Source organism: Pleurodeles waltl, chromosome 7 (assembly GCF_031143425.1).
Source record: "Pleurodeles waltl isolate 20211129_DDA chromosome 7, aPleWal1.hap1.20221129, whole genome shotgun sequence".
In the NCBI taxonomy this organism is placed as follows: domain Eukaryota; kingdom Metazoa; phylum Chordata; class Amphibia; order Caudata; family Salamandridae; genus Pleurodeles; species Pleurodeles waltl.
Window position 1 is genome coordinate 1,530,105,404 of NC_090446.1, and position 10,181 is coordinate 1,530,115,584.

A 10,181-nucleotide genomic window follows, 5' to 3' on the forward strand; every position below is an offset into this window, starting at 1 on the left:
AAGAGATACTTGCCTCTAATTCAGAATATTTTCAGGCCAAAATAAACAACTAATTCAACAGCACCAGAGAGTTACCTAAATGGGTGACCCTCAACAGCTTCCAACAAGACTCAACCCACAAAGTCAAAAACTAGCATTAGCTGCAAAGATGTTATTTCTTTTACAACAAAATCAAGCAAATGTGGAACATCATATTAACTCATCATTTGCTTCTCCAGTCACTAAGATTCCTCCTGTAAGCACGCAACTCTGAAACCAAACCTAAATCAGCCTTCTACCATGACAATGTAATTCCTTCTTTTATTGTGAAAAATACATTTGAGCTGTTCTCCAACCTCCGATACAGTTCAGTATGTGCTCATCTCAGTGAAGGTGTTGTCCTGACATCCTCAAAACCAGTCAAATCACCAAACTTACAAAAACCCAAAGCTGATCCCAACAGTGTATCCACTGTTGATCATCTGACAGCCTACGCTGGCTAAGCAAGGTTCTTGAAAAATGTGCCTTGATTCCGTTTGAGAATCATTGACGACAACAATCTCTCAGCTTCACACCAGTCCCATCACTTTCAAAATCCTGGATAACATCCATCGCATACCAGATGAAGGTGCTGGAAGCCAGGAAGTCCTGTTAGACTTATCTTCATATGACAGGATGGACCACCGCAGGCCTGTTGAAACACCGGAAACCCATAGGTGCAGTGTGGATGAAGTTTTAAAATGGTTTCCCTGCTTCCTGTCTAGTCGAACACAACTAGTCCAGGTTGGACATTGTGCATTCAAAGGTACCTCTGAGCTCTGTGAGGTCCCTGGAGGCTCAATCTTGGCTCCGGGACTATTCAATCTCTACACAGAACCATTCAGAATTTTGATGGAAGAGTCAGGAATAGTTTCCATCAATATACAAATTCTCGCCACATTTAATTTAGGATAATTTCCCTGCAGGATATTCCTGAAAACGTGCTAGCCTAGTTTAGAAATGTTGACTTTTCACCATCCCGCTTAACAGAGGTGAAATTATTAGGAATATGGTAAACTCCAACCTTTCCAAGGTCCATCATGTTGAACAAGATGCCACCTAAGGTATTTCTTCAGCCTAATGCATTAAATTGGTTGCACAATCTTTCCTTCTTTTTGAAATTCACTATAGAAATTCATTGATCATTTCCTCCCAGTTCATCCCCATCAATGTCGTCATGAACCCTACTTCTAGACTCCCTTCCAAGACCAGGAAATAAAATCACATCTCCATGGTCCATAAAAAACCTCCACTGGCCCCGTCTGGAGGCAAGGGTGAAGTTTAAGGTGGCTTGTACTCGCACCCAGCGCCAGGACGCCTAGCACTTTGGACTCCAACAGGCACTCCACTGCCATTTTTCGCTCCCTGGATCCCTGTTGCAACAACAACTGCTGCATCGCCCCGCCTCACAACAGGTCCCTTCACCTGTCTCCACTGCCACCTCAGTTTCACACCAGAACTGACCACCCCTGCTGGAACTTGCAAGATGCCACCCATGCCGACCAATAGTCCATCATCTGCACTGATGCAGACCCCAACCAACCAACTCAGAACCCTCCTGCTCAACACCAGATCACTCTGCAAACACATAATCATAACTTGGGACAACATCTAAACCATCACCTGACGTATCCTTCAGCATGGACCCGTCTCACCCCAGCAGCGACCCTAGACATCGCCACAGCAACACTCAGCGGTTACAAGATCAAACACTGTGACCGCACAAACAGACACAGAGGCGGCACAGCTATCATACACAAGGACACAATCACCTGCACTATCACAGACAACAAAACCACATCGATCGTTGAACACATGAGCTTCCAGCTCTGCACCAACAACACCACCACCATCAAAGGCACCCTCACCTACAGACCGCCAGCACCTTGCACCGGACAAAGCAACGCCATCTCCAATTTCATCACCCTACTCGCCATCAGTTCCAAACACTAAGTTTTCCTGGGAGACCTCAACTTTCCGTGGACCTCGCAGTCAAGCACTTCAATGATTAGATCGCCAAGGTCACCGACCACGTCGTTCCCACCAAATCAGACAAAACACACAGCCCTACCAAACACACAAACTAGTACACCACGCAACTCAGCACACCCAAACTCAAGTGCAAACAGCTCGAGAGAAGATGGCGCACCAGCAAGAACCTCAGTGACAGAGCCACCTTCAAATCAGCCCTCAACAAATACCATCAATGGAACAAAGCAGCAGAGAGGCCCTGACCCATTGCATCAACACCAGCTCAAACCAATCCAAGGAACTCTTCACAATTGTCAGAGTTCACCTGCCCATTAGCCATGGAAAACGTGATTTCACCCTTGCAGGAACTCAGAGACGCTCTTGCCGACCATTTCCACAACAAGATAGCAACCATTCAAGAACTTCGATGCCCAACCCTCCAACCCCTGCAGCCTCCGACCAACCTCCACTGCTGATTTTACGCTCAACGCATGGAGACAGCTCAACGCACAAGACACAGCCACCCTCATGAACTCCATCCACTTGGTCGCACCCATCGACCCCTTCCCACACTGACTCTTCAACCTAGCAAAAGACGAGATCAGCCCCCAACTCACCAGCATCATCAACACCTTGCTAACCACTGCCACATTCCCCAATGCCTGCAAACAATCAGAGGTCAGACCCCTCCTCAAGAAACCCCTGGCACACCCCTGCGAATACCAAAACTACCATCTCATCTCTCTGCTCCCATTCACCGCCAAGATACTGGAAAAGGCCATCAACCTACAACTTACTGATCACCTGGAAAGTAATAACTTGCTGGACCCCTCCCAATCAGGATTCAGAACCAGTCACAGCACAGAAACAGCTCTGATTGCTGCAACCAACTATATCTGCACCCTACTGGGCAGAGGAGAATCAGCTGCACTGATCCTGCTCGACCTCTCCACTGCCTTTGACACGGTATCTCACCACAGTCTCATTAATTGCTTATGCCAGATCGAAATAACAGACAATGCGCTCGGGTGGATGGCATCCTTCCTCACAGAACATACCCAGAAAGTCTGCTTCCCCCCCTTCACATCGCAAGCCAAGCACATCATTTGCAGCATCACCCAAGGCTCATCCATCAGCCCCACACTCTTCACCAACTACATGACTTCACTCGCAGACATCGTCAGAGCACACAACATCAACATCATCTCCTATGCCAACAGCACCCAGTTGATCCTATCGCTATCTGCCGACCCCTCTGCAGCAAAGGTAAACTTTCACAACTGCATGAAGGACGTCTCAGCATGGATGTGGAACAACTGCCTAAAGCTCAACACCGACAAGACGGAAGTCCTCATCTTCGCAAACACACAGTCTTCTGAAACAACTTCTGGTGGCTGTCAGAACTCGGGCCCACCCCCACACCGAAAGATCACACCTGTAACCTCAGCATCATCCTAGACAGCAAGCTCTCCATGAAACGAAAGGACTACTCCGTACCCTAAAATCCTTAAGTGGCTCCCCATCAACACCAGGAAGACAATTACGTATTCTCTCATCACCAACCAACTAGACTACGTCAACGCACTCTATGCAGGCACCTCCTCTGAGCTCATGCAAAGACTCCAGTTGATCCAGAATTCAGCCGCCCGACTGATCCTCAACCTACCCGAAAGAGCCCACATCACCCAGCACCTGAAAGACCTCCACTGACTCCCGGTTCAGAAGAGATGCCAATTCAAGCTCCTGACCAATGCCTACAAAGCCCTCTACAACTAAAGACCCGCCTACCTCAACCACCAGTTACATTTCCACCACCCCTCCAGCAACCTCCACTCTGCACACCTCTCCCTCGCACAGATCCCTCACGCATGCCACTGCTGCACCGGAGGATGCCCTTTCTCCCATCTTGCTGCCAAAGCCTGGAACTCCCCCCACCTCTGCACTTCGCCCACGCCGACAGATCTCAGAAAGGGGTTAAAGACCCAGCTCTTTGAATGAGACCCACAGCAAGCACCTGGATACCCTCACGGGTGACAAGCCACGCTATACAAATACAACTTGATTGACAGATTGATTGCACTCCTTACAAAACTTTGTATCTCAATAAATCGGGCTACTTACTACCACCATGAACAGATTCAGGGGGTCATTCCGACCCCGGCGGGCGCCGCCCGCCGGGCGTAGACCGCCAAAAGACCGTACTGCGGTCAAATGACCGCAGCGGTCATTCAGACTTTCCCGCTGGGCGGGGGGGCGACCGCCAAAAGGCCGCCCGCCCGCCCAGCGGGAAAGCCCCAGCAACGATGAAGCCGGCTCCGAATGGAGCCGGCGGAGTTGCTGGTGTGCGACGGGTGCAGTGGCACCCGTCGCGATTTTCAGTGTCTGCTTTGCAGACACTGAAAATCTTAATGGGGCCCTGTTAGGGGGCCCCACGACACCCGTTCCCGCCAGCCTCTTCCTGGCGGTGTAAACCGCCAGGAACAGGCTGGTGGGAAGGGGGTCGGAATCCCCATGGCGGCGCTGCTTGCAGCGCAGCCGTGGAGGATTCCCTGGGGCAGGTGAAAACCGGCGGGAAACCGCCGGTTTCCCTTTTCTGACTGCGGCTTTACCGCCGCGGTCAGAATTGCCCCAGAAGCACCGCCAGCCTGTTGGCGGTGCTTCCTCCGTCCCCGGCCCTGGCGGTCCGTGACCGCCAGGGTCGAATGAGGCCCTCAGAGTCAAAAAGAGTCTTCAAAGCTACCAGAACCTTACCTTGGAACCAAAAAGCCATAACCCAGGCTTCCTCTGCAGCTGGAGCAGTGGTCTAGAAGTCCTTATTTCCTCTTTGAACATCATGTAAACCAATACTCTTACAGCTGTTCCAACCTATTTACTTCCCCGTTGTGTTGCTTCGTGTCCCCTTCTGTCTACCCTCTACCCGCCATCTGCTCCCCTCCTAGTGGCCTACTGTTCCTTTCCTCCATCATTTACTCTCTTAAGATCGGGTGGTATTCAGTGGGACTTGTATCCCCCTAGTTCCCCCCTGTTGTTTGCACGTTGAAGTATCGACTTCCCTTGGCTCCAGGTACAGAGCATAGACACCATAAGGTAGATTGTGCCTTAAAAGAAGGCATAGGTTAAATAAAAATAAATACATTGAAGTCCACCTCTTTACATCTTGCATCACCCCTAGGCCTAGAGGCATGTATCCTCTGAGCCTGAGTGTATACAGGGGCTTTGATATCTGTGCTCTTGTTGTAGGTGCTATACTACTAAGTGCCTAGAGGAGAAATGCTCGTGTCTGCCCTGGGTGGAACAGACTACTGTGGCCCCTGATGCTACTCCCTCCTGACATAGATCCAAGGGTTAGATGTGGACTCCTCCTATGTGGTGCCAACATAGGCTCAAACCATATTTCCTTCCTTGAAGGTGGGAATGAGCTCTGACTCCGGAAGCCAGTTAAACAGCATCTTGGATTTCTGCAACAGACAGAGGTCTGGTAGATTTTCTGCAAAATTCACACTCCTGGCCCAAAATGCATCACTTTTTTTCAGAAAGAGGCATGCACATGGGCGGTAATTATTGGGGTGATTAGTTCTCCACAAAGTGGTAGAGTTGCACACTTAAAACCCCATAGGATGTCCACCTTTCCTCACTCTTATGCTTGAGGCCAGGTAACTCTGGTTGGCGTTCTAAGCAGAAAGGAGTCTGCTGTTTGAAGCTCTGACCAGCAAAACGTATGTCCTGCTGGTAATGAGCCCGTGAGACCTTCAGAATGAACTGATCCCAAGGTCCTGCCTCTCCCATGGACCTCCTTTCCTGCTGACCTGATGGTTTTGGGGTGTGCCTAGCGGTCTGTGTGCTGTGGGGGGACCCCTTGGAGCTGTTCATCAACTGTTCATCAATTGATCATCCTCTGTAAGACTGATTTCATTTCATTCAGGAAAATTTGCCATAATTTAATTCTAATAATTCTATAATTCTAACCAGCTTCCTCAATGAACTACAACTTCATATTTGCACATGGATTTTTACAGTGACTCAAGATAATTATATTTGTTGCGTTTCATTCACTCCTGAGGGTCAGCTATTGCTCACTAATAACTCTTGATCCTATGATATTTTAATAATTTGTGTTGCATGACCCTAATAAAAGCTTTCTCTTATCTAAATTTGTCTTGGTTGCTGAAGTACTTTCTTTCTTTTGACTATTTTTTAGTTGTAAACACTCTGTCAAATGCATTTTTCACACTGTCCCTCATGTGAGGTATAGCCATCTGTCTTGGATCCTGTTAATAAAGTTAAACCAAGGTATATCTTATAGAAGTCCCATTTTCTGTGCGTATCGAACTGAAGCTTTTACATTGGAGAATCGATCATTCCCTGTTTAGGCATGCTCAGTCGGAGAAGAGGTAGCATGCTCTAGAGAAGCTGCGTAACCTTAGGTATGGTCACTATTGCCGACTATTCACAATCTGCTTGATCCTTTCCATTCCTGCACACCACATGCACCTACCCACCATCCCCATCCTTCTCAAACCACCTTTAATGTATCCTAGGTAACATATCCACCTCTCCTGGCCTTGAGGTAGGCCACTGATTGGTTCTCCTCTTAGCTCTGTAATTACCTTTCCCTCACCAGCTTGTTCCAAAGGGTTGTCCCCCAAAGTCTTAGTTGTGGTCTCTCTACTCTTCATCGCCGTACACCTTCTGCTTTCTTCTTTCGCTTTTTTGACTTCTTGAATTACCTCTATGCCAGCGATGCCCAAATCTTTTTCCTCGTTCCCATCTTTCTCACATCATCGCGACATCCAACTTTCCAGCTGTCTCATTGTTTTAGGCACTACATGAGAGTACAATCCCTTCTGCTGAAGTCATCAATGCTTTCCAGCGTCTTCTTACCCATACATCCTGACTCCACTGATCTCTGTTCACCCTGGCGTCCTTCTCTTCCCTACACAAATCTGAAGTGCAGTTTGACTCAACATGAACCCAGAAGTCATCGTCCCTACCACAGGTTCCATAACACAGCACTCCCACCTCCCATTCCACATCATTCATTCCTCATTAACACTCACTACTAGGCTACTGTAACAGTCCAGTTGTAAATTATTCCTTCTACTCCATGACAAAGTCGAGAAGAAGAATTTTTTAGCGATTGACTAAATGAAATCATTACAATGGGCACTGATACACTTAAAAAGCGATTTAAAAAAGGGGGAGCTTAAAACATTGAAAACGTGAACCAGTCCATGGTGACTTTGTCCATTCAAAAGTACTCACGATGATTAAATACACAGTCAGGCCCTGATTTATACTTTTTGTTGCAAAACTGCACTAACGCAGTTTTGCACCAAAAAGTTTAGCACTGGCTTGCACCATTCTTGAGCGCCAGCCGGGCACCATATTTATGGAATGGTGCAAGCCGGTGCAAAGGGTAGGCTAGCGTAAAAAAAATGACGTTAGCCGGGTGGGGCTGCCGGTATGGAAGAAGGGGGTTTTGCACCAAAAAATTACGTTAGATAGGTTAGAGTAAACAAAAATGACTCTAACCTGCCTAGACTTATTTTCTGACGCAAAACCATCCATACCACATGACTCCTGTCTTAGAAAAGACAGGAGTCATGCCCACCACCCCAATGGCCAGCACAGGGGACAGGGTCCCCTGGGCATGGCCATTGCACCCAGGGCCATGCAGGGGGGCCAATTTCAGGGCTCCCAATGGCACTTAAAAAAAACTTACCTGTACTTACCTATACTTACATGGGATGGGGTCCCCCATCCTCCGCTGTCTGTCTAGTGTGGGTGGGGGTGTCCCTGGGGCCTGGGGAGGGCACCTATTGGCTTATTCCATGGTGTTCCACCATGGAAATAGGCCCACAGGTCCCCTAACACCTGCCCTGACCCAGGTGTTAAAATATGGTGCAAAGCAAGGTTTGCACCATTTTTTTTTACCCCTCCTCCCTCCCATGTGTTATTTTGCCATAGAGTAATTTTTTTGCATGGGAATGCCTACTTTGCATCTCATTGACGCAAAGTAGGTTTCCACATACAAAAAATGACTTTAACTCCATAAATTTGGCACTGGACGGGTCTAGCGCCAAAGTATATATATAGAGTTAGTTTTGCACTGCATTTATGTAAAAAGAATTACGCAAATTCGGTGCAAAACATGTATAAATATGCCCCTGAGTGTTCTAATGAAGCCTTATTGGAAGGAGGTGAAGAAGAGGACCTGGGGGATGTAAGGGGTAGTCCAGGCAAAAAGTGTTTTAATGAAACGACGCCAGAACGGGCTCAAGCTAGGGAGCTTGGTGTGTAGCAATGGCAGAGTCATCCAGGTGTTGGGCTAAGGCCGGGCTGCATTACTGCCATTGGCTGGGAATAATCTTCAGTGTGACAATTTGGAGTTCAAAATTAGTGTGGCCCAGCAGATTGGTTGTTGTGCCCTTCCAGCATCTTGGAGGCGAGGGTGAGGAACCTCACAGCCTTACATGATGAGTGCACCCCATTCCTTCATAGCAGGTCTACTGCTGCTCTCATCAGTCGGCTTGCTCCTCTCTGTCCCTCGGCACAAGTCCTTCTCCTTTCATTGACAACAGGCCAACTGGCTTTCTTCCAGCGAACTCAGCTCATGACCTTCATCTTGACTCCATTCATGGACTGTCCTTCATCCATTGCTTAAACTCTATCTCCCCACCCACCTTCCAGACCTGGGTGTCCTCATAACTGCCAGCTGCTCACTCTTCCCAAAGTATTCTAATCAGAATGCTGCTCTCACTGTGAAGCCTTTTCATGGAGGCCTAACCCAGTGGCTACTAGGCTAAATCTTTGGTGGTTAATGTTGCTTATCTCTGGTGTTCCAAGGTCACCAATGCAAATTCACTCACATTGGATTAGCATTTTACTCACTCTGCACACTTGATTGCCCACCAGTTCCAAAGCTGAGAACTCAAGGTTTACACTAAGAGGTGGCAGGGGTTAGAAACTCAGATACAATGTGACGCTGTATAATAAGATTCATTAAATTCAAAGTCCAGCTTGTGTTATGTCTTCAAAGAAGACTAGAACTGTTATCAGCTCTGCAGAATCTGTAAGTGTCCTGTGCTTTTTTTTATGTGATCTAGTGAAAGTAAGAACATTTTGGATTCTCTTCAGGTGCATTTTGCTTTTCACCATGCACAGTTTAGACAAAATCGAGTAAAGAGGACTTACCTGATCGGTTGCCTTATTGGATTTGCGTTAGCCCAGGCAACTTCTTTAGCAACAGATTCAGATGCTCTAATGGATGCATTTGAGACTTTCCTTCTAGCATTTAAGAAGATGTTTGAACATCCAGTCTGCAATAGTCTTCTGAGTAAACACTGTACGCTATTTAGCAAGGTGAAACGGTTGTACTGACTTATGTGACTCATTTTCGTCAGTTGCCAGGACCCTGGGTTGAGGAACTTGGAGGACTCTTTTTCAACGCAATGTGAAGGATGTGATTAAGGATGAATTGGTTTGTTCCCCACGTCCTACTACGTTTACTGAACTTATTGATTCAGCTGGTCTACTCCAACAATATCTTTGTCACCACAGTTTGTCATGATTATTATTATATTTCAGGACATTATTGCTCACCTAATGATGAAATAAAAGACTCCATATCCAGTTTAGTAGTGGCCAAACTTTCTGCAGGGCTACTTCAGTACCAGGCTTTTTTCTAATTTTTACTGATTTTAGAGTATTTTCACCTCTCCTCATAGGGAATATGATTGCGCCATACCAATGAAAAGTGGCAGTATTGATTCTTTTGGATGTATCTACTCCTTAAATGAGAAATAGAAGGAGATACTGAAGGCTTATTTACAAGGGAATCTACAAAATCATTTAATTGTACCATTTTCTTCACCTCCTGGGGCGCCTTTGTTTTTCTATCAAAGAAGGTCAATATCTTTGACCTTGTGTTGTTTACAGAGTTTTACATAAGAATGGAAACGACAATTTATATCCATTACCTCCTATGAAGCACATCTTGGAGTCAGTCCATGGAGCATGGGTATTTACTAAACTTGATTTATGAGGTGCTTATCATCTGCTGCATCTAAATGAAGGTGCAATTGAAAATCAACTTTCCTTACTCCATTTGGGCATTTTGAAAATCATCTAATAGAAATTAACCTTGTGCAATGCTCCTGCCATTTTCATTGTTTTTAGGATTTAAGTATTTC